Source organism: Vidua chalybeata, chromosome 17 (assembly GCF_026979565.1).
Source record: "Vidua chalybeata isolate OUT-0048 chromosome 17, bVidCha1 merged haplotype, whole genome shotgun sequence".
NCBI classification, from domain to species: domain Eukaryota; kingdom Metazoa; phylum Chordata; class Aves; order Passeriformes; family Viduidae; genus Vidua; species Vidua chalybeata.
Genome location: NC_071546.1, coordinates 12084727 through 12110178, shown reverse-complemented (window position 1 = coordinate 12110178; position 25452 = coordinate 12084727). Strand labels below are relative to the sequence as shown.

At 46.2% G+C, this 25452-nt stretch overlaps 1 protein-coding gene across 1 annotated transcript in view; it reads right to left on the bottom strand.

Moving 5' to 3' along the window:
* Window positions 1–25452, bottom strand: part of PMEPA1 (prostate transmembrane protein, androgen induced 1) — a 273819-nt gene that overhangs the window by 50131 nt on the left and 198236 nt on the right. The gene's annotated exons all lie outside the window — the stretch shown is intronic.

Here is a 25452-nt window from a genome sequence, read left to right as displayed (position 1 = left end):
GGCAGGGTTTGTCTGCATCCACCGGGCAGGACGGACGGACAGGCAGGGTTTGCATCCAGCGGGCAGGACAGACGGACAGGCAGGGTTTGTCTGCATCCGCCGGGCAGGACAGACGGACAGGCAGGGTTTGTCTGCATAAACCGGGCAGGACAGACGGACAGGCAGGGTTTGTCTGCATCCACCGGGCAGGACAGACGGACAGGCAGGGTTTGTCTGCATCCACCGGGCAGGACAGACGGACAGGCAGGGTTTGTCTGCATCCAGCGGGCAGGACAGACGGACAGGCAGGGTTTGTCTGCATAAACCGGGCAGGACAGACGGACAAGCAGGGCTGGGCTGTGAAGTCCCCCACTCCCTGCGCAGGCCGAGCCTGCCTGGCCCGTGCCCTTAAACTCCGCTTTCCTTTAGGCTTGACTCATTTCGCACCGTCCCGGTGCCTCTCCGTGACAGCCCCGGTGTGGCAGCCGGGGCTGCCCGAGCCGGGAGCGCTGCTGGCAGTGCCCCCGATCGCTGTGTGCCCTGGGTGGCCCGGAGCCGAGCTGGCCAGCGGGCCCTGTCCCTGGGCAGCTGCGAGCCCCTGTGCCCGCACCGGGCACGGCTGACACCGGCACATCGTAAACCTGCGACAGGGGAGGAGGCTTCGACACCAACGAGACAGAAAAGCAAACAAACGGCGGGGATAGGAAAGAGGGAGGATCCTGGAACACAAATGCTCCCATAAATGTCTTTTCCATAAGTCTATTTACTCAGCTGCTGAAATGATTTCAACTGAGTGATTAGTCTTACACGCTAAAACCCAGCCATCCATTCTCTTCTCTGATGGTCCAAAATACTACATCTGGTACTTTATCTGCAGTCTATTTCCCCCCCGTTTTGTTCCAAAGAGAGCTTTTCTGCAGTATTTGATCCCCAGATGCTCTGTATCATCGCAGTTTGGGCTCAGAGGTGAATCACAGATATTAAAAGTGGTTGTTTCAGTCCCACTTGGCTGCAGAGAGCTGAAGCCTCCCTCACAAAAAGACAAAATGGATAATTTTGAGTGCCTGCTTTTCAAAGAGAACGAAGAGAAAGTGTTTTAATTTCAGATGAGAAGACCCTTAAAATGTTCATTTGATCTCCTGTACTGCCTTGGAGTGTTGTAGCCCCAAACCCGACATGCTGTTTCTGGGGATGAGGCTCTCTGGGGGCTCCTCTGGTTCCTAAAATACAAACCAGGAAAAATAAAGGCCTTGAAGACTTTGTGTGAGGGCAGATCATCATCATCAGCCTCAGTGATTCCCTGAGCTTAAAACTGTCTGTACATTGTATATTGTACCTCCAGGTGTTGTACAATAAAACAACTGAACACAGGATGTATATAAAACATCACCCCTTGTCCATTACCAATAATGTCTAGTTTTATTGGAACATTTAAAAAAAGCCAAATTTTTTGCCCTTCTTTCTCAAATCACATGGAGTCTTGCCTGAGCCTGGTACTGTTTGGCACAAAGAGAACTTACAGGCACATCTAATTAAATCGTATGAATCAGGGATATTGAATTGTTGAAGGTTTATTTTTTTCTTCTTGTTTTTGCAGTTTTGGATTTCTAATGATTCTGATAATCTACGAAATTATATATTCTAAGATTTAAGAGAAAACACAAAAAAGACACCATTTTGGGGCTCCAGGGAGCATGTGTGAATCTGATTTTCCAAATGAAAAGAGTTATAACATCAGTTAAAACCTAAAGGCTTCACTTTCTCAAATCTTTTATGCTAGATTTTATACAGCTAATACATCGCCAATGTTTCCAAGGAAACCAGTATGCCCTGTTCTCTCTGAAACAAATCTCACTATTAAAACAATTAAAAACTTAATCTGCGTTCTCCTCCCTCCCTCTCCCTCTCTGCTTTTAGTATTATCGCATGCATTTTAATTAAAAACATGAGTGCAATAAATTTTTTACACATACGTAGGCTACAGCGTAAATTACCTAAAGGAACCTTGGCTCCAGAGCGTAATAATCGGGAACAAAATATATCACAAGAATTGAGCAAAGCCCAATTAACAGGAACCCTGACGAATCAATTACAGCCCCTGCTCATCTCTGAAGGCCACCAGCTGTAGCTGATGGAGAGGAGTTAAAAACTCAGCCTGGCTGTGGGGAAACACAGCTTCAGGTGTTGGATGTGGGCTGCACAAAGCCCTGAATCTCAGCTGGTGGCACAGTCCTGGCTGGAGGAAGCTCTGGCCAGCCTGGGAGGAAAAGCAGCTCCCACAGGGCACCACACGGGGCTCTTGGGAAGGAATGCTCCCGATTTTTTGGGCTCAGAGGGGAGTCCTGTGAAAGATGTGTAAATGTGGTGCTTGGGGACAGGGTTTAGTGGTGGCCTTGGCAGCACTGGGGGAATGGTCGGACTTGATGACCTTAGAGGGCTTTTCCAACATAAACCATTCTGTGATTCTATGAAATTAATCCAGTGAGAGCCCCAACACCTCCACCTGCACCCATTCACTGCAATGTGAGAGTGCCTGGAGAAAGAGGGGGCTTGAAAATCCATCACTGATAGCGAGCTTTGACAACCTGACGGGGCTTTAGAGCAGCTGTCAGAGCACCTCCCTCCCAAGCTGAGTGGCTTGGCATGGATGGGTCAATTGGCCCCTTCTTTTGAGGATGTTCTGTGTTCTGCCAGGTTCCTTTGTGTGAGATTTGGGGCACGCAGGCCTGAGCTGACAGCCTGATGCTGGAGGCACCTTCCATCAGCAGGAGCACAGCCCAGTCCCAGGGACAGCAGCCCTTGGATAAGCTCTGCTGCACTGCCTGAAGCCTCTCCTGGTTTGTTTGTGTTCGAGAGCACCATGGCTGTCCCCAGGAGTTGGAAAACAAACAGGAACCCCTGGTGCCAGCGCCAAGGAGCTTAGAGCCTGGCTGCAAACACACAGCTCGGGCTCTGTGCGCCGAGTGTTTTGCTGGTTTGATCTGAAGAGGCATTAGGATCCGACCGCGGGGCTTTGGGGTCTGTCTGCCGAGGAGAGGGAGCTGCAGGTCAAGAGGCTCCTGAAAAGAGGAAACGGGCTCCAAGCAGGAGAAGTGAATGGCCCCGGGAAGGCAGCGAGCACGGCCCCGCTCTTTGTTTCCCCCGCATTGTGTTCCCGGCCCTGCTGCTGCACTTGGGCTCGGCCCCTCTGTTCCCCTTGTGTGCACCACTTCCACTCCCGTGACGAGAGCCCCAGCACGGAGGAAGGGAGCAGTCGGCACAGGGATGTTTCATGTGCATCCAAGAGCTAAATCTGGCCCTGCCTTGTGTGCTGCCCCAGCTCCCCAGGGAGCAGAAGGGAAATGCAGCCAGAGCTGCTTCCTCCACCATTGTCTGAGCACTGCGACATCCTTCTGCCCGAGCGGCCGAGGGCAGGCAATGGGGATGGGGTGTCTGAGAAGCTTCCAGTTTGCCTCACGCCTCTGCACAGGGCTGGACTGGGAAACTGGAGTGGGGCCCAGGCTCTGTCCTCCCTCCCTGGGATTCCCTCAGGCATTGGGTTGCCCAGATGATTTAGGGAAATGAATCCTGCTCACTCCTTCACACACATCTTTTAGGGTACTGCGTGTTGCTGTGTGCTCTTTGCAAATGCAGTTTCCTGTGAAAAAAAATCCCAGCCTTGCTAACATCCCACATGTAATGTGATACATTCCCATTCATACACACTTCCCACCACTCCGACATGCTGCACTGTACAACCAGAGAGACAGAGAGTGTACGGCATGTCTGCACTCAGAAATACCAAATTCTTCTGGCGTGCAGGGGGTGACTTGGGGTTATTTGGGTGTGTTTCCCCCCCCCCCCCCCCCGCCCCATCCTTTTCCAGAAGAGTTTGGAAAATTACTTTCCACCATCTGCCCTGCCAGAGCTAGGAAATATTTGGAATACGTTCCATTCTCCTAATGAACACGCAGCAGCAGGGGTGCTGCAAATGAGAGAGACAAAATCTTTCTAATGAACAACAAATGAACTAGAAATCACATCTACATAGCTTCAGCTTTTGTTGCCTATAGCTTTAGGGTGATTCATGGAGACAAAAATCAATGAATGTGCTGTAGACCCAGGTCTAGCACGGCGTGCAGAAGTCTTGTCGTGACCCAAGCCATATTTGTTTTGGATACAAATACAGACTCGCACTAGCTTCCTTTTCCTTTAATTGACAAAAAAGTAGGAAAAGAATTTAAGTATGGTTCCTACAACTCTTGTTAACGCTCTTCTGAACATGTTGAATTTATAGGACACCATCAAATGCATATTAGTATTCATGACACAAATCACATTGCTTCCAACTGGTGTATAGAGCTGTATCATGCTCTTTTGTTAAAAAAATAATGTGCTCCAACTGAAGAAATTAGTGGTTCTTTCTCAGAGGAAAAAGGGCCAAAAAGCTCTGTTTGATCCACATTCTTCAGAGACTGGGGGTGGTTGTTGCTGAGCATGGACAGGGGTGAATTTCCACATCCACCACAGCAGAAATTAAGGGATTTTCTCCAGTATGTGCCATTATGAATATGCAATTAGCTGCTCTTCCTTTAAGAGTTTTGCCTGCTGCCAACCAGCCAGACATAAGCAAGTTTCCACCCAAGGCTTGTGGTGTCAGAAACTTGGACATATCAAGTGGAAACCTCAGTTCAAGGCTCAGATGCTGCACAAGGGACAGTGTGACCCATCCCAGCTGTCCTGAGCACAGGAGAAGTGTGAGGAATAAGGCATTCCTAGAGCTGCAACTGATCCCATCCTTAACAGCAAAACCTCTGATCACATACTGGGACTTTTCTTCAAGCCTCCTCAGAGGCGGATTTATTTTCTTTCACCAGACCACAAGCTCTAGCCCAGAATACTCAAGGAGTGACAAGTGCCAGCAGAAAACTCAGCTCCAAAGCTGAGGCATCTCTCAGCTCCTCCCTTAAAGGAAAAGCCATGGGAGCCCAGGGAATGCTTCCAGCCTGCACTGAAAGTCATCCCACTGGCCCTGGCAGGGCAGAAGCAGCATTGCCAAGCCAGCAGATGTGAGTGCTGGAAGAGCTTTCTCAAAGGCTGGGCGGAGCTGCACAGAGCAACCCCATCCCAGGGGATAAATTGGTGGCCAGGTAGGTGTTGCTGTACAGGGACAGCAAGAGCTGCTCCTCTCTGCAATCTCTGCATCCTTCCCGGGGTGCAGGAAGGATTGGGATAGAAGGCATTGCACTGGCTTTCCTCTCTGCAACCTGATCCTCTCACCTGGTTGTGTGCTGAGGTGCTGATTTTTTGGTGTGTGCCCTCATTTTCTAGGAGCCTGACTCTGCAATTCCTTCAAGCATTTAACCTGCAAGAAAGTCAGCAGTTTCCCCAACAAGACCTTACATGACCAGGCCTCCTTATTTAATACTATCTTCCACACACCCCTTCACCTTCCTTGTCTCCCATTCCTTGCAGTTTCACCCTCTGAAAGAGCACTTGGATTCAGCACCTCAGAATCATTAAATAGCCACTTGCTTTCCCCTTGTTCCTGGTCTCTCACACTAAAGCATGTATTAAAAGGGGAAAAAAAAATAGGAAAAAGAGAGAAACAGAACGTTCCTACAAAAAAGCAATTTCTTGGCTGGCCATTTTTTTTTTTTTAACTCCCCTCAATATGGCAGGAGATATTTATGTCTGAACAAATCTTTCTCCCTCCCAGTCAATCCAGCTTCCCTTGCTTCTGCAGTGCAGTCACACTGTTTCTATCAGTCTGTTACTGTGAAAATTAATGTGACAACACAAAACGCAGCATAATGACTAAAGGTGTGTGAAATAGTCCTGGAGAAATACGAAGTGACTTCAAATGCAAGGTATTTCCTCCTTCCCCTTTCTCCCATCCTACAAGCTGCTGCAGTTCTGAAAATGGGACAGTTTTCAAAGAGACTATATTTGCAGAGCAAAGATGGATGCTATTTTTATTGCAAATTAGCAGATTTTTTAGCAGATCCAACCTCATTTGCAAGTGAAAGTGACTCTACTTACCATGCAGATATAGGTCTTATGTTGGAAACTCATGGAAATTCATGTTTTGAACATACTTAGGGAAGAAAAAAATAGCCCCTGCCTTTATTTCTAGCTGTGATTTGCTCCAGTGAAGCAACACCAGTGGGGCAGCACGTCTTGGCTGAGCTACTACAGTCTGTGAGCAAGTGGGAATGAACCTGAAACAGTTTTTAACTGTGCTCTGTGAACTTCTGGGGGCTGGGGACTTCGAGGAGTCCACAGAGAAATGAGAAAACATATTCAGCTATTAGAGAAATTTTCTATCCAGGGATCCACAATTCCCTTGGAAAGTTTTGAATAGTCTGCATATATATGTGTGTATATATATATATATATATATATATATATATATATATATATATATGCCCAGCTGGGGTTGTCCATGGTCTGCACTGATGTGAAAAACTAAAATTACAATGTAGTAAACAGTAACAGGAAAAAACAATCAGTTAACAGTTAGTTCTGCAAAATATGCCCTTTCAGAATGCCAAAACTTTTCATTAAATTGGAAAAAAAAATAAAAATCTGGTGAGTCATTTAAGTCAAGGAAAACAGTTGAAACAAAATAGGGAAATAAAGCACTGCATTTAAGTGCACTGAATCCAAAGATTTTCAGTGGGTTTTGATTCTAAATGGGATTTTTCAATTAGAAGTTAACCTACAGCTTAAGGAAGGTAAGCAAAAGGTTAAACAACTCCCAAATAAACCAGGAGAAAAAGTCATTGCATCCCAAATGATGCCAGTTGTGTCAGGTCCAAATCCACATCACAAAAATTACCAAGAAATGGGGGAGTGGGAGAAAAAACTGTGCACACCTTTAAAACCCTCATACAACACTGGGGCTGGATTCCTAGAAGTGCCAGTTTGGATTTGGTTACAGCCCCACCATGAAAATGAATCAAGATTAAATAAAAAGTTATAAAAATCTTCATTTTAATATGGGCATTGCAAGAAGAAAGTGAAAAATAGAACAGCAGGCAGGAAAAGCTGAGAGCTCCTATTTCAAGAAGTGATTTGAAGGGAGCAATTCCTACCTGCCAAATTTGCACATGCATTCCTTCAACCCCGAGCTATGCAGCAGGTGTGAACCTGTTTGTACCTCTCCTGACAGCAGCACGGGGGGAACCAGCGGTGCAGGTATTCAGGGATGGAACAAATCCTTCTGGCAGCTGCCAGCTTTGCAGTGCTCTGCTGTACATGGAAAAGCAGAAGGTGAGTGTCAGCCCTGCTGCTGTGTTGCAGCCTGATGGGCTCAGCTCTTTTTCCTCACGTCCCTGGGTGTTTTTAGGGGATACAGCTCCCTTTTCCATCGTGTCCATTAAATCAGACACACCACATTCCTGAGCACGGTTACTGTGGACTTCACTGAGGTTATTTTCACCACAAGCGAGTTCAAAGGCAGAGGTAAAACATGTTAAAACCACCTAAATTCATCTTAAAAAAAAAAAAGACACAAATATTTAAAGCTGAAGTTGTGAAAAGGAAACAAAGAAAAAAGTCTCAGGGACAGCATCCCACAGCTCCTCTGTGAATACACATTTCACATAGGTATTTTAATGCTCCATATACCTGCCCCAGACACCAACTCATTCCCTTGGACTGAGGACACCCTTGGACTGGAATCATGCTGGTGGCACTTCTGCCAACACAGGCTGTGCTGCTACAACAGAAATTACATTTTGAAAACTGAAAAACACATTTCACAGTTCTTACAGTCCTTACTTTCCTTAAGATAGGTACAGGGGATATATTTCCTTATTCCTGACAAAAAGATCAGAGTATTTTTTTTGTGAGCACAAGGCAGCTGATCATTTGTAGCAGGCATGAATTATTGCAGTGTCTCCATCCAAACAAGTGAACATCTGTATCCCATTTTCACTGGCACCACGAGATACCTGGCGCAGCCCCAAAAGGGAATGTTTAGCTACAAGGGTTTAAAATATGCATTAATTTGCTGCTGTGTTATCTTCTGGTATTCTCAGCTTTTGAAAAAAAACCCAAAGAACTTTATCAGTGAAGTCCTCCCACTGTCTATTTGCCTTGCTTGGCCCAGAATGAAATGAATTAAGTAAAACAGTTTTGAAAGCCTCATTTGTTTTCCCTCCTGAGGAGCAATGCTTATGGAAGCCAGTTGGAGCAGGACTCTGGGGAGGATGGGACATTTCATGTCCCTCCCTCAGCTGCTGCTTCTCTGCCAAGGGGGACTGTTAGTTTACTCAACCCTCCCAAGGACAGTATCACTGGGAGAGTGATTTTCAACAATCCAAGGGTGGGAGGTCTATGGAAAGGAAGTCTGGAAGCTCTTTTAGTCCAGTGTTGCATCCTTGGCTTTTGAAAATATGTTTTTGATGAAAGCAAGGTGTGTTTTCCCAGCAGATCATTATCTACAGCCATCAACCAACTCGTGCAAATCTCCAGGGCAGCAAAGCTCCTTCCTATGGCTTTCAGCTCAGCCATGAGCTTATATCCAGAATCTGCTTGGGATGAAAAAACCTTCTGTTAATGAAATTATCTTTTTCTTAGTTGCCTAAATTTACCTGGTCCCTTCTCTCTGCAATCCCAGCTGGGTGTCCCTCACCTCAGACAGAAGCTCTTTTGGGGTGATCCCTATTTCACCATGACTGGCACTGGAGGCAAGTGGAGTGGGGGTCACCCCAGCAGTGTCCTCAGCTGCTGGTTCCAGTCTGTCCAGATCAGAAACCACCCTTCACCTTCCACCCTACCCCAAGCTTCAAAGGAATCACAGATATCTCCTTTAAATCCTTCCTTAGCACTCCCCATTGCTAATGATTTCTATTTAAAAGGGAAAAACACAGCCTCAGCTGTGTGCTGTGACTGCTGCCTGTGCAATATTCCTCACGTTTAATCTCATATTCCTTGGCTGTTTACACCCATTTGTAGTTTCCCATCAGGGCTATGGGAAGGGGATTCCCATTTTCCCTGCATTTGTACAAGCACTGAATTTGGGGCTTTACTCTGAACTGCTGGGGCTCTTAGATGGTTACTACCAGTTGTACTACTGCTGCTTTGGTCAGTCAGTGACTGCAGTACTGTGATGCCTCAGGTTTGAGCTTTTCTATTTTTCACATTCTGAGCTGCTTTAGTGTGCAGTTCTGAGCTTCACATGAGGGGATGGTGAGCTCTGTGCACAGAGCAGGGAGACAAAACAATTCCTGCTCCAGCTGGGCACCAAGGACAAATGATCCAAAGCTCAGGCCCAGGAGCACAAACAGCGTGGGCTGGAGAGAGAAAAACAAGCAGGATGGGAGTGCCTGGGCTAAAGCTGGAATGGGACAATGAACTGCAAGGTGCAAATGGAGCAGAGCTGATCCCAGTGAGAGCCCCCGGGAGCGCTCGTGCATTTTGGGACCATTTTGGTTCCTCTTGGGTGCAGCCCTGGCTGGGCTCTGGTGCTGCCCAAGGTGGATCCATGGAAGAGATCCTTGGAATAAATCCCTGCTTTATTCTGTAGCTCTGCCCAGCTTCTGCTCCAGCTCAGCCTGCACAAGGCAGCACTGACTGCCTTTCTACAGTAGCCAGCAAGTGCTCAGTCACCACCCCATTTGCAAGAGGGACTCCTGAAATGGAAGCCACTGTCACCAGTGACAGTTTCATTAACATCTTCTCATTATGTGACTCCTCTCCAGTTTAACTCCCTGGGACAGGTGAGTTAGGCAGACGGGGACATTTCCCCAGGTAAATTAAAAATATTCTGGGTCACTTCTCTAATATTTTGCTGCACATGGATGTCACTCAATCCTTCAGCTACATTGAAAGTGACAAAATGTGCTCGACGTGGGCTGCAGAGCCAGGGAGCAGGGTCCCTGCTGAGGCAGCTGTTCCTGCACATTCCTGCTGGGCACCCCCTGTGCTGGCCACACAGGAGGAGTCTGCAGCAAACTCCTCCAAATGGGAAGATGAGAAAAGTCCTTGAGTAACAACTTGGCCTTTCTCCATAGGTGGGAAACTGAGGCACCCGAGGCAGATGACTGCATCTAAGCCACAGATGGCCAGAGGGTTTCAGGCAAAGCTGGGCACTGAGTTTTGATCCAAGCTATTTAGACCACACATCATGTCTGAATGACTAAAATGATGGTATTAATACACTGCTTCAAACTCTGCTTGGCTCTGGAATAAGAGACAATTAAAATGCTAGGAAAATCCTGTTATTAAATGTCCACGGCGAAGCTGAACTGACAAATAAGAAACAAATTCACAAATATCAGTAAACAGCATGTTGAGCTATAGAAATAAAGAGGAAAGAAGTAAACAAGGCCGTGTCTCCATAGAGAAATAGAGTTACACCAGTACAGCTATAGCTGCCCTGGAAACCTCTCATCTCAGGCCAAGGAGGCCTTTTGGGCCATGGCTTCAGAAATTAGGTAGTCTGCAAATAGTCTTGCTTCCAAGTGTCTTCAATCAGGAGAATATTTAAAAAAAAAAAAAAAAAAAAAGAAGTCTGTATAATTTAGAGTCACCCCTCACCTAGTACTGAGTATTTTCATAGACGAAGTGGAAGCCTTGTCACAGCCCCTGTGCAAATAAACTCTCTGCACTTTTTGGAGGATTCTCCATGCAGGATCCTCTCCAGTGCTGCTCGCCGAGTGTTTACTGGTTGTTAACTGTGCTCCCTCACAGCCTCCAATCTCGGAGAGCATCAAAGGGGAAGGAATGCCACTTGCCTAAACGTGATAGACTATTGCTGCAGGCAGGAGTAACTTGTGCTGTCAGTGTTCAATTAGCACCAAGTTAAACTAAATGTCTTGTGAATATTTCATAACGATCTGCCAGCATCGTATCTGAACTCTCTGGCTTTTACCAAGCCATTTCCCTTCCAAAGTGACATGATGTGGAATTAAAGAGGAATGATGAGCCAATCTCGGCTTGCTTGAGTATCTGCTCAAGAATTACGCTGTATAACTAAAAAGTAGTAATAATTTTTAAAAAGCACAAAATACCCCAGCAACAACTGTCACCTAAAATTATCCTTTGATAATAAACTGTCTTTGAACAAAGAGGGAGTTTACACACAGTTCTTTTTCTGACTCTAAATTTATTGCAGCTTTCCCATTCACTTTGCGAGTTGCAGGAGCTGATGTAAGCTTTTATATTTCCCATTTGTTTTTCACACAAAGCCGAGGAGTTAAATGGGTTGGAATAGACCTTAAAAGCCAGGGCTAACTGTGACTTGAAGTGCTGAATCTGTGGCAAGCACCAGGTGAGCTGCAGGAGTGAGGCAGCCTGGGCAGTGCTGCGTGCGAGAGGCAGCAGCTCTGAGCAGAGCTCGCTGTGGGATCTGGGGCAGAAAAAAAAAAAAACCCACACAAATGCAAATAACTCGGTGCTGCAAACCAGCCACTATGCAGACACGCAAATCCCAGGCTGCAAAGTAGCTGTGGGATCTGCCTCACCTGCCTGGGGGTCCTGGGCACTGTCCCCAGGGAGCTGACTCAGCCTCACAGCAGGAATTGGAGTATCCACTGAGCCCTGGCACAGTAGGAAAGCTCCGGAGGCAGCAAAATCTCAGAGGTCACTGCTGATTGCTCACAGTCCCCTCTGAAGGACAGAGGACTTCTCCAAAGAGGAAAGGTGCCACAGGGCACCAAGAGTCTTTCCAGCTGGAGCTGCCAGCAAGGAGATCAGTTGGTTCCAACGCTAATGGAGCAAAGCCACCAACTCACATCACCTCATCCATCACAGCCCCAGATGATAAATGATCCTGGGTTTGCACCAGCCTGGGCTGATGATGCTCTGCAAAACAGCCAAATTGTCCAGCTCTGCTTGCTGAGGAGATGGTCCCCTCAACCGAGGAAGGGCAGGCTGAACTAGAAACTTCTGCTGGCCTGGCTGCACAGGCTGGGATGAATGTTCCAGGGAAGTTCCTAGGTATGAGCAGAACAAGTGCTGAGACAGGTTTTTAAGTTAACTTAGCAGTAAAGAGCAATGGTGAGTCTGAAATAACCTCAGGGACCGAACCATTTCCATTGGCCAATGCCAAGTGACCCATGGCTACTCTCACCCAGCAATGCTGCCTTTGGGTCTGGAGTCTCATCACCCCCGGATTTTACAAGAAAATTGTTACCACCCCTCACTTAGTACTGAGTATTTTCATAGATGAAGTGGAAGCCTTGTCACAGCCCCTGTGCAAATAAACTGTCTCCACTTTTTGGAGGATTCTCCATGCAGGATCCTCTCCAGTGCTGCTCCCCGAGTGTCTACATGGGCTATCTGCTCATGAAGGAAAAAAAAATAAAAGTCACACCTCTTTTGGTAGTGAAGGCTTGGTAAGAAAAGCCACAAGGGAGCTATTCTACAGCACTTAATGCAATAGTTACCTGTTGCTGCAGCTGTATTGATGTAACAGATAAAACTCACTCCTATAGGCAGGATCTGGGCTTTGCCATTTTCAGAAGAGAATAATATATAAAAGTATAGCAGCTCTTCCCCTCGGTGCCCCGTCCTTGCCCAGTTTGATCACCCACTTTGCTGGCACAGGAGCATGGAACCCACACTGCCCGTGGCCAGGGGAGCTGCTGCTGGCCCTGCAGAGCCATTCCTGTCCCAGACAGCCCAGCTGGCAGCAGCAGCTGGGGCAGAGACCTCAGACACACAGCCAGCCACAGCCTCCCTTCTCCCCAGGGCCCTGCAGGGTGCCCCCCGTGGCCCAGGTCCCAAGGACATGGCCTGGCTCCATCACCATGGCACAGCTCCTAGTGAAGGGTGCTGCAGACAAACACACAAAAATACCCTGGAAAAGAGTGGGGGAGATGGAGGGAGGAGGGCCAGGGAGCTTCAGAGATACCAGAGACACCTGGAGAGACAGACCCAGACCTGGGGGAGAAAACCAGACACAGCTCTATCCTCAGGGCCAGGGCACTGCTGTTTAACCCTACACCAAGACATGCCAATTAACCCCCCTCCTTCCCAGATAATGAGGGAGTTGGCTCTGCTGGAGAGGGGGATTGGCAGGAAGCCCCATTCCCTCCTCCCCACTCACACCTGAGCGATCTGCAGGCTGGCTGTGGGGGATGAAGCCCAGTGCAATGATGTTTAAAGGCTCCCATAATTTGTTTAACAGACCCGAAGACCTACCAGCATTTAACTGCTGCAGACATCGATGTATTACAAACAGCAAACCAAACCCAAGCGTGGCTGGGCTGGAATATTAATCCATCCCTTCAAGGGCAGTGGAAAGAGGGAGGATCCCAGAGATCCCTGGGAAGGGGGGATTGGGCTGTGGACAGGCAGCCTCCTTAACACCGAATGCCCCAGCCCTTCCCAGCTACAAACACTGACATTTACCCTCCCCAAAAGGCTGAACTAATATCCTGATATTGCTGCTGGCACCCTTCCAGCAGATGGTTTTGTACATAAACCTGTTGGGGTTTTTGACATAGTCACTTGTCTGAGTGCCAACATCTGAAAAATAACTCAGGAGGCCTTTTATGGCTGTAAATTTGAGGCTTTGGGGACTTTTCCCATTTTTTTCCTTGTTAGACCATCACAAAGAATGCAAATACTACTAAAGTAATGGAATAGATTTCCCTGATTGTGTGTTCAGCTGTACAGCAGTTGCCAGGGTAAATTCAAGGATGTGCTTTAAAATGCCAAAATATATTAGTAACACTTGTCTATGAAAATAATGATTATAAGAAAGGGATTTATTTGTAAACTTTACAGAGAAAACACAATTCATCCCATATTTTGCTGTGGAAAAGTCCCACATGAATTGAACTTTCAGCTGGTGAGCTGAAAATTGCAGGAGCTGGAAAAACTCCAGGGGCTGGAACACTCCCAGTGTCACCGGAGCATTTCCGACCCACCCAGTCCCACTGGCTTTTAGCAGGTTGTTAGAAATAATCAGAAGGCTGTAAAAATAATATTTCTGCCTTGATTAACGTGATGTTCCAGTTTACTGTTGGGTTTTGTCCTTGATAATCAGAGGGCAGAGGCAGATGCTGAGTGTACAATCTCCAACCACCAGTCTGTGTGTCAGCCCCCCAGCGCAGACAGAGGGGAAAAAAGAAAGGAAAGGGATCCAAGGGGAGAGTCACAGGACAAAAAATTATACCACTTTAAGAAGGAACAGCACACGTGTAACTCCTGTGAAGAAGGGGCTCTGGCAGGACAGGGAGTGAAGAAGGGCTTTGCTGTTCCCTCACCTGTCAGAGGTGCTCATTCATCACCAGGCACAGGGAGGAGTGTGACAGTCACTGAATTAAGGGCCCTCAAAGCCTGAGCAGGGACACAGCAAAGGTGCCACAGCAGCCACGGGGGCACAGAAAGATTCCCAGGACTCCCATTGCCCAGGCAAGACCCCTGACCTTTGGCTGCCCTTGGACTCCAGAGAGAACTGGCCACGGATCAGCTCCTGCTCCCCTGCACGGGGAGGTCTCAGTGTCCCTCGTGTCCCTCACCTGCTGCAGAGGGTCCTACAGCAAACCCAGCTTTTCCTGCCAAACACATTCCCCTGGCTCCCTCTGGCACTGCCAGCAGGGTGAGGTGGGCACTCCCTGCTTCTCCTTGCAGATATCTATGGTTGGAACCCATGAAAAATCCCTTTTTTTTTTTTTTTTAATAGTTCACCTGGTGCCTCCAGGTTTCTGTGAGATATTTTATTGCATTAGTGTTGTCAAATGGTGACATTTCTGAGTGTAAGTCATAGGGTTGTTGTTAATGCCAATTTAATGGTGCTAAAATGATTAAATATGGCAGGCTTTTAAATAATGAGGTACATAAAAGGTGTTAATAACCTCTTAAGTGCTTTAATAATATTCTGTGCTATCATAAAATGTTAGTAATTGGACCTCTTAACTTTCATCTGCCATAAAGTAATGAAAGAAAAAAATCTCAACAGAGGCACTGAATGGCTGAAGATTTTGCTTAAATAAAAGAAAAAAAATTGAACAATGGTAAAACTGAGCTCTATTTGTTAGAAAAAAGAAAAAAAAAAGGAAAAAAAAGAGAAAGAATTAACTGGAAAGCCCAGTGGAACATGCATTTTAATATCATGCAAATTCTTAGCATTTCCAAAAAATGTGTTTGGTGTAAGGTACTGCAAGAACAAAGGTTCCCAATGAAGGCATGACGGCTCAGTGCTAAACCCAGCATCCAAGGAGCTGCTGAGTCTGACGTGAGACAAACCTGTGTGTCACTTGTGGAGTTAGAAACAGCAGTTTTCTTGTACAGAGGATCACAGAATCTCCTGGTAACAGAGCTAAGCTCAGCCTGGGCTGCTCTCGCAGCTGAGCAGAGCTTCTTACACAGGTTGAAACCAGCAGATCTGCTCCTGGGAAAGCTCCTCTGGGATAGGCAGGGCTGCAAAGCCCAGAATTTCAGAGGAAATGGAAGTGATAAAGGCTGAAGGATCCCTCAGTGCCCCCAGAGGTAATGAATTCTCAGTGCTGAGCAGCACCCACTGAAGCACGAAACTGGATTGACCGCATGCGGAACAGCCAAATGTAATTAAAATTCTAAACAGGGAGGCCAAATAGGAATATCTAAATAAAATTTGGACAGGATCCTGGGTAAGCAGCAGCTTCAACAGAAAAGGCCAGAGGTCTGTAAAATCCCCTCCAGGCTACTGCTTGAATCCCATCCAGCGAGTAGCTAGAGGAGCTGCAGCAGTGTCCGTGAAATGTGCTGACACTGGGCTGGTGTTGCCTTAAAAGGCTCCCCAGGATAATGTCCAGGGATGTTCCTCAGGTCCCCTCCTCCCAAACAGCAATCCAACCCAATCAAATTATTGTGAGAAACTTGCATCAGCAAAATAACTTTCATTAATGGATATTTGCAGGTTCCTGGCTCAATGGCTCTCAGGGAAGCCTTTTAAGGTCTCTTTAGCTGCTGCCTGATGTGCCTTGCTTTTCTTTATTGCCTGTTAACATGTGCACCCAGTTCCTTTAAAGAACAGGTGCTTTGAACTGACTCGAAAATAAAGGGAATCAGAATTTTGGGGCTAACTATGTAAGAGTGGTGTAATTTTGAGGCATGAACCCCACCCCTGTGAAACATGCACTGTGATTTTCCCCAGCCTCTATTTATAACATTTCGTCACAGAGCAGGGAGGGGGCACAGGCCCACGTGAGCCAGGCAGCCAATGCTCAGGAGGAACAACAATAGTGAACAACAGAAGCCAAGAGTTTGCCCATAGGCATTGAAAAATTATAATGAGCAAATCGATTTTGAGTAGTCTAAATTTGCTTGGAGATAAATCAGGAGCCGAACAAATGCTCTATCTAACAGAGAAATGATTCACCAAGTGCAGTGTTCCTGGAGCCACAGAGAATGCTCTTGGCTGCTCTGAATGTTGGCTTTTTAGCTATTTATTTATTTCTTTCTCAGACAAGACCATTATTATTTTCTTGTTACAGGTCTAGTGCTGATCCCACTGCAGTCAGTGACAAATTCTCCATTGGTTTCAATGAAGGACTTGGTCTCCTAAAAGCAATTTTTCATCAATACCTAAAGTACTTCCTTGACTCTCATATTTAAGGGTTACACTCTTCTCCTCAGCCAGCTCAATTTGCTCCTCTCCCCAGCACAGCTACAATTTGCAAAGTCCCTCCATGTCCCACTGCAGGCCCCAGCATCCCAGAATAGGATCGTATTTCTTCTTAGAGAGATGCTCTCTGCTTCATTTGATGTGCCCATTACTTGAAAACTGTCTCTCCTTTTGTCCATTAGCTAAATTCAGGATGGGCTTATTATTCTGCTTTGGTTTGTAACAATCCCACTGGATGCATCTCTATGCTTATTAGGATTTTAGAAATGCAGTCTAATTTGTGCTAAAGCATACAAATTCAGCTCCCCTATGATCTGTGCTGTTCAACACCCCATTCCTCTGTCTGCAGCACAGCTCTGATCTCTGCACATCAGTGGAAGGAGCAGTGATGGGGTACAGGCCAAGCAGGGACCCCCACTGAGAGAAATACCTGAGCTCTGGTGAGCCCCGGGACCAGGAGTGAAACCAATCGGTTTTTAGGTAGCTCTATTAGATTCCTTTCCAACTCCCCATGAAATACTCATTTCCAGCTTGACTGGAAATCATCAAGCTCCTTTGGGTGGCCCTGAGAGCAATCTATTTTGAACAAAGTTCCTGGAATCAAAACATGGGCAAAGCCAAAGAGATGCTCATGTGCTTTTTACGCTCATTCTCTTGTGGTTTTTTGTCTCTCACCAGTTCAGACTGCAGCCAGTGCGAGTCCCAGCCCTGCTCTGAGCACATCTTCGCCAGCACAGAGAAACACAGCCAAACAGCTGGCAGGGCCTGGCTGATGGTGTTGATTGGGTAAGTTAATTAAGAGCAGAAGTTATTTTGAGCTAGGATAGGTTAAAAGAAAAAACACAGAGCAAGTGTTTCATTTTGTGTTTTGATAGCTTTGGTTTCTGGAGAAACATCACTGAGCTTCAGTGTGGCTGCAGCACAGCACAGGCATGGCAAAGACACTTCCAGTTTCTTCCTGATTTCCCCTGACAAGTCCCTCAGGCCATCTCAATACCTGAAAACAAGTCACCTCCTCTGGTTCCCCACCTGAGCTTTGTCCCATTTGACCAGGGATCATTCTGGCCCCACAGAGAAGAGCCAGGACATGGTGATGCCACCACAAGGAAAAATATTTTTCTCCTTTCATTAAGTCAAAGTCCAGAGTGGGCTCTGCAGTGGGCAAGGAGAGCAGAGGGATGGCTTCCAGCAGCTCCTGGGAGCTCCTGGAGCCATAAGAGCCACCATGGCAGGTCAGTGGCACTGCCACAATGACTGGGCCACCCTGGCCACCAACTTGGGCAGCCTGGGCTCTTCTCGTCAAGGCTGAGTAACAAACACTTGGCTTCTCCAAACTCCCTACTAACTCCAACAAGCCTTGTCCTCCTAAAGACTCTCTGAGTACCATTTAGTGCTTAATAAATGTTCTGCCTCATGAAAAAGAAGGAGATAAAATCAATAAAGTGCCTGAAAGTTGCTTTGTACTGTCTCGCATGCATATTTAGAAACCCTCTCTTCCCTGCCACTCACCTCATGGATCTATTCTTGGAGGATAAAAACTGGGATATACTTTGCAGCCAAAAGTAAAGTCATAAAGAAGTTTGCTCACGTTCCTCGACACATGAGATATAGAGTTAATTAAAAATTGTTCTCTGTACAACAGGTTTGTTTCACTGGAAAATGTCACTGATGTAAGGCTGTTCTACTCTTGTTGCCAACTACATTGAATTGACTCCATTATAAGCTTACTCCTCCCCCTCCCCATTACTTTTCTTCCAATAATAAACCAGAGAGGTCTTAGAGCCCACTTTTTTATTGGGAAAAGTGCATTAGGATTAGCTGGGTTGAAGCAGTCATTTTATGCCCCTCCAGACCCTGTTTATCTGTGGCTCTACAGAAGCAGCAAATACTTGCTCCAGTCCTGCACAGTATAAATGAGATTTTTGATCCTACAGGCATGGTGCTGTTAAAAGATTTTTAATTAGATAAATACATTTTATAAAAAGATTTTGCAGAATAGTTGCCTCTAGCAACTGTAACAATCTTGAAGCTTCATCTTCTAAAAGGAAAGAAAACTCTTGCAGGAGGTTGGTTGTGTTATATAAAAATGAAATATGGTACTACAGAATTAATAGGAAGAGGCCAGTGGAAATGCAGTCCCACTCCTGGAAATGGGAGTTTGCTTCATTACTGACTTCAAACAGCACATGGATTTGTGCTCCAATTTTTCCAGCCACATTGCCAAGTGTCAGCCCTGGGCTGGAGGAGTAGCTGGACCAGGCTGGAGGGAGATGTTTCCACAGCTGCCGAGCCCCGGGGCGGAGCGCTGGGCTCTCCCTGCGCCGCCCTGGCTGTGCCCTGCTGCTTCCCCAGCTCTGGGCATCCTCACCCAGAGGATGTCACCATAACACCCTTTGCAGCACAGAGCTTGCTTTCCTTGCCTGCCAGCCATGCTGGAGGTGTCCTTCAGCTCAGGGAACGCTCTGGTGGCTGTCCCTCCCGGCCTGAGGATGGAGAACAAGCAGCATCTGCATTGCCAGGGCGCCCTGCCTGGCAGGCACAGAGGAGGGGATCCCAGCCCTCCCGATCCCAGCAGCTCTCAGGCCTCAGAAAGAGCAAGGTGAAGGGTAGACATGTGCCCAGTTCATGCCAAGGTGACAAGAACTGCTCCCTTTTCCATCCAGCTCCGGGATGCCACGGCCCCAAAGGCCTCACTGCTGTGGGGCAGGAATTCCACAGGACTTTCCCTCTTCCCCTTTCACATCCCAGTGAGTGAAGCCTCACAATATGCTGTCAAGGTAGGGAGTTTTATCCCTGCAGACTCAGTGCAGGATAGCAGCTGGAGTGGGAACTTTTCCATGCTCACCCCCATAGTCAGTATATTTAGCCCTGACCTAGAAAGACCATCCTTTCTAGGGCTGAGTTGTGATTCAGACAGTCTGCTTGCTGAGCAGAGACTGCCAACTGTGCCGAATCATAGCTGATTAGAGGTGGGAGAGAGCCTGAAAAACAATACACCCAGGCAAATGCAGTGGGTTTGGAGCACTTCATGGAGATTATATTTAACACCATTCTGGTGACTTAAAGAAAAGTTAAAACAAACAACCCTCGCACCTTCCAAAATAACCCTACCTGTCTCTGGTGGGAGAGGAGAGACTGGCAAAGGGTTGCTGTTTTAAATCACAGTGGAACGGGGTAAAGAAAGAATATACATGTAGGTAGATCCATACATAGGTATAGATACATGCACACACATCTCCAGATGAAGCAGAGGACTCATTGTCTGAGAAAGGAAGGGTGGACAGAGAAGCAGATTTTTTTTTTTTTTTTTGCATTTTAGGGGAAATTCTACAAATTCAATTGTGTCTAAAGGGAAACAAGAACAAAAGAAAAAAAAAAAAACAACATGAGAAGATGTCTGGAGACATCGTGCTCATACAGAAATGTCTGCTGGCAGGTCAAAAAGTGTCCCATCAGCCCAGCGTGGGACTGGAGCTTGTATCCCACAGGCAATTATCCTCTGCCTGCAGACACTCTCAGGCCATCCCCGGGATTTGAAGGAGAAATCTTCTCTGCAGGCCTGCGAGAAAGCAGAAGGAGGCACATATTGTCCTTAAACATCAGTAAAACAACCAGGGAGTTAAACTGGAAAACACTCCACAGCCCAGCCTGGAGACAGCAGAACAGGAGACTAAACACAACAGTTTAACAAATAATTACAGGTTCTTTATACAGCCTAGAATTTGTAATCCACCTTCATCCACTTCTCTTTGCACAGTTTAGAATTACAATGCCAAAGGGATCACAGGGAATCATGAAATAATGTCCTGCATTTGAGTGCAGAGCAGACAGTCTCGGATGGTTTTAGATACTCTTTTCATGAAACATTTACCATGTGGCACCCAAGTGTTCCCTCCATTGTACCTTGGCAAACACAGCGGACACGCTGGTACAGGCACTCACACAGACAGGATGTTTGCAGACATTAAAAGTGATGAGGGAGAAAAAAACTCCCTGACCTGGATAAGTTCTCCTCGATTTAAATTCAGTAAAGTGTGGGCATTGAATATTATCTCCATAATAAATTTGCCACGCCATAAAACAGAGAGGGGAATCAAGAAGCGATATCTTGCATTTCAACAAACGCTCGGTCTCTGAGGACCCCCACCATCCCTTGGTATGTAGGAATACAATTTATCATCTGTATTTTTCATCTTAACTGCATGAAGAAGAGGGTGTTATGGCAGTGGTGCTGGGCTGATATTTGGGGAACTGTGAATCCATTACCTGCAACAGACTCCCTGACTCCTCAGTAAGCCCCAGCTGCTTGGTTTCCCATCTGCATTTCCATTTCAGAGAAACTTTAAATGATTGTCAAAAATATTTGAGGAGTCCAAAAGGAAACAGAAAATACCTAAGGTCAAATAAAATATACTGTTTTACTATAAATAAAAAGGGGATTTTATATTTTAAGTGTGTTTTAAACACTTATAAATAATTCTGGTAGAAATTGCAAACTGGCAGCTTACTTAAAAACACCTTCAAAACCACTGCACCTTTTTAATATTTCTTTTCCTTACAAACTATTTTGTTAAATTAACACTGCTTTGGGAATATACTGCAGGATTGCCTACGCTGTATTTTTTGCCCCCATAAATGACCAACAGCATAGACTCAGATCTAATAATGAAGATTCTTTTAACAAAGTATATAACAATGGCTTTACTTTAGGCACAAGATCAAATAGTTTGGTTTTAGCGAGTTAAGCACAATTAAGGAACTGCCAAGTGCTTTTGCTGGGGGAGTCTGGAGTCAAGCACCGAGTGAGCACTCGGGCTGAGTGGGGTGAACGTGGTGAAAAGTGAAAATAAAGCATGAATAAACAGAAAATAAGCATGGCACTTGGAGATTGTGCGCTTTGCTGGTAGAGTATTTCTAAGGTGTGTTTTGTATGTTTGAAAAAACCCTGTTATTCAGGAGCCTGGAATTGCTCTTCCATCCCCATTGCTGATGAATAGCAGAGGCACAGCATGCAGCCCTTTATTCCGAGGGAACCTTAATCACTCCCCTCCCAAACTGCTGCTCCATTTGACTGACAGAATTAGAAGCAATCCACATATTGGAGCGGAGAAAAAAGAAAGGCAGACCCATTTGGTTGTCAGACTGTGGGTACATACACAAAGCTTTTAGAAAAAAAAAAAAAGAAAAAAAAAAAAGAAAGAAGAAAAAAGAAGAGAAAGTTGTTGCCCTCCTAAATGACATCTATATTAATGGCATGAATGACAGGCTTAAGGGGAAAATTATAAATCTTTCTTTCCAGCTTTTCTTTTATTGCCCAACCATATATTTCATCTTTCCAGGGAGCAGGGCCATTAAGCCCAGAGCTGACAGACGTGAGAGCTGTTGGGAAGCTGCAGCCAGGCCCCTCTGGGGGTCTCTCAGCCCCAGGTGAGACCATGGAGCACCAACAGCACCAATCTAACCCCGGGCAGCATCCCTGCATGGCAAAGGAGAGCACCAGGCACTCGAGGGGGCTGTGCACTTGGCCATGGATCCTGGCAGCCCTGGAACTCCCATTGCTTGGGGCTCCCCACTCCTCCATACCCTGCTTCACAGGGAATAAGCAGAGGGGATGTTCTGCCCCTGTTTTTATGGCAGAACAACTCTCTGGGGCTGCAACCTGCCAGCAGCAGCACCCAGCGTGACCCCAAAGCCTCCAAAGGATGTTCTCTGGGTTGGCAGCAGTAGCTTTTCTGTCTCTGTGAAGGAGCTTTGGACTCCTGATGGAGAGAAGAATGTTGGCTCTCCTTTCCCATGCCATACACGAGGCTGCCTCTGTTTCCAGAGTAGCCACAGATTTCTGCATTTCTGCTTTGTTCATTTTCCTATGCAGTCTCTAGGGAAAAGAAGAGGAAGACAAAGAAACCCCAGTGTCTTGTGGGATCACAGACACAGATGTAATCATCTTCAGTTAAAAATAATTCCTTTAAATATCCCTAGAGCAAGTTCCATTTTCCCTGGAGGTGATACATAACTAATAAAACTGATAAACCCCCTCTGCAGTTGGGTGTTTGTGTGTATATTCATTTATACATACACACATTAATTTTTCTTTTTCCATAGGAGCCTCCTGTGAAAGATCATTATGGTCATGTGGAACTGCCTGGGCTCAGACACTCTGCAAAGATGCTTCCTTGGGTTTTATTGTCTGTGACCACTGTACTTATATTTTATAGCAGCCTAATTACTGAAAATCCCCTTTAAATGCTGACATGCAATGCTAAGTTATTCTGCAGGTGAATGAGTAGGTGTAACATTTCTCTGTGTTCTCTAAAATTGTGTAGTAGTATTAACTGGATTTGTCAACAGCGGGACTGTCTGGAGAAATTATTCCATTTTAAAAAGGTCCTTGATTTCCCATCAACAGTAGCACCAAATCCACAGTGTTTGGGGAATGGTTATGTCATGGAGGAAGTGGAGGATTAAAAAATTAAATGGGTTTGTTTGAAACCTCCTGCACTGCTTAGCTTATAACAATAAAGGCAATGATGGTTCCTTAAAAATCAATAGAGGGGATAGAATTAAGAAAAAAAAAAAATAATCCAGGTGAAAGCTAAGTATGGCTCTCTGGCTCTACCTGTGCTACACAGCCCTAACAGATACAGTCACAATCTTTTTCCTAGCACTGCTACCATAGATAATAAAACTAATTTAATTTTCTGTCACTCTTTTCATTTTAATGGACACCCAGAGATTTCACAGCCGTAGGAGAACAATGCACAAAACCACATCTTTTCTGGGACGAAGAGACACGGAAAAAGAAAAATCTTGTGTGGAAATGCCAGAAGAAACATCGTCATGAAAACCAGGCTTTAAATATTGAAAACATATAAAGGACAACATACAGCACAGGAGAAACAGGCTGAATAAAACATGCTGCTATTAAAGCCCTGGAGCTCAGTCCTGGAGGGATTTGCAATTTCCCGGCGCAGGCTGTGATTTTTCAGGGATTCTGAGTGCCACTGGAAGGGCTGCAGAGCAGTCCCCGTGCTGTGACAGGTAGCGGCTCCCTCCCAGGCTCAGTCTGGCACATTAAAACCCAACAGGATCTTTCTTTTTTCAGCTCAGTGCCTCGGAGGCTCTCACACGTTTCGTTACCCCCTGCTCATCCCATAGGCGCAGTATAAATAGCTACCAGTAGATGACAGATAGAACATGGACATGACAACAGTGTCCTCCCCCTGCTCCCACAGTCGGCACAGCAATTTCTGTCGTGATCCACTCCTTCCTGGGACTGTGGGAGCACAGTGGTGCTGGCAGGAGTCGAGCTGACTCCAGGCAAACTCCTCAAGCTGTCCCCGAAACCCCATCCGAGGTGAACGTGCAGGTGAATATTTAGCTGAGCAAAGTAATAACCTCAGGGTTAATGAGGACTTGGCATAATTTAAGAGATGGTCATAACTAGGAATCTATGTCATTTGTTCAGTGCTTCAGTGAGCTCCTACTTTGGCTCTTTTTTTCCCTAAACCCCTGCAGCACTGTTATCCAGCTCAGGGATAATGGAGGGGATTAAAAATCAGCTCCTCATCTCTTGCTAATTCTGCTTGCTTCACTGTCCTATATCCAAAGCAACAAAATAGGGGCAGGATGTCCAGCTTTGGGAACCATCATTTGGTTTGACTGGCAAGAGGCCAGGGAAGAGCAGAAAGGAGTGATAAGAGATGTGGAAAATATGACCCGTAAGGAAAGGTTGTAGGAATTGGGTTTGTTTAGTCTAGAGGAGAAAAGAACGAGGAAAGATTTGATAAGAGGAAAGATATGACAAAAGTCTTCCAACATTCAGAAGTTTGTTATAAAGAGAACAATACTCTTCTTGTTCCTTCAGAAATCACCTTGTTTGCAAAAAAGACTGGGGTTAAGGCATTAGGAAAATGTCCTTCCTACATGCAGGAGCAGGGAAATCCTGGACAGGCAGTTCTGCACTGGGGGCTTTCAGAACAGGTTATTGAGGCAGATTCCTCTGACAGGCTCCTCCTTGGACACTCAGTCCAGGCTGTGCCTTTGGGGATGTGACCGTGTGCAGGTGCCACATTTTGGCAACTGCCTTCACATCCCCACGGACACCCAGAGCAATGGCAGCGTCCTGGTTAGGAGATGAGCCCTGGCCCGAGGTCAGAAGAGAACTGGCCTGCAGAAGTCATTCCCCAGTCCTGCAAAGCTGCAAATATTTCACGAGGTTCACACGGCCTCAGACTCCAGAGCCTTGGCAAAGCCTGCCCAGCCACTCTCCTCACGAGCTGTGAAGAGTCTGGATTCAGCTCTGAGCTGGCAATGTGTTGAAGACACATGGGGCAGAAAAGAAACCAAACTTGCTCTGTTTAGACTGACATTGGCTCCCCACTGTTGACAGCAGTCCAGACTGGGGGTCTGGTCTTTCTTCCATTGAATTCCACAGGGAATTTTTCTGTTGGCATCAGTGGGGGCAGTAATAAGCCATTGTATCTGTCAGTGCAGACTGCCAGTGGAAGACAAACTGGAACTGCTAAGTGCTGTCTGTAATGAGAGATCATTTTTCCCTTCCCTCCTCCTCTCTCTCCAGTCCATTTTCAGACCATAACCACATTTTAATGAATAAAAAGTTGTTGTTTCAAATCCTTGCAGAACTGCAGTCTCTGCCAAGCCTGTTTTTCTTCTGGAAAGACAGATGCATGTGCTCACATTATGGTAGTAGTTTTTTGCATGCCATATATTTTCAGTGATGTTCATGAAACTAGAATTAGTGACACTAATAATGACAAATCAGAGGGCTAATATTGTTTAACCCTGTTAAAGAGTGTTATTACATTTACATGTTCCCACAGAGTAAATGCTGTTCAACTCAGACATATGTCTTGCTATCTGTTTATTTTTATGAATCAGAAATGAATCAGCAGTCAAAGAGTGTCCTG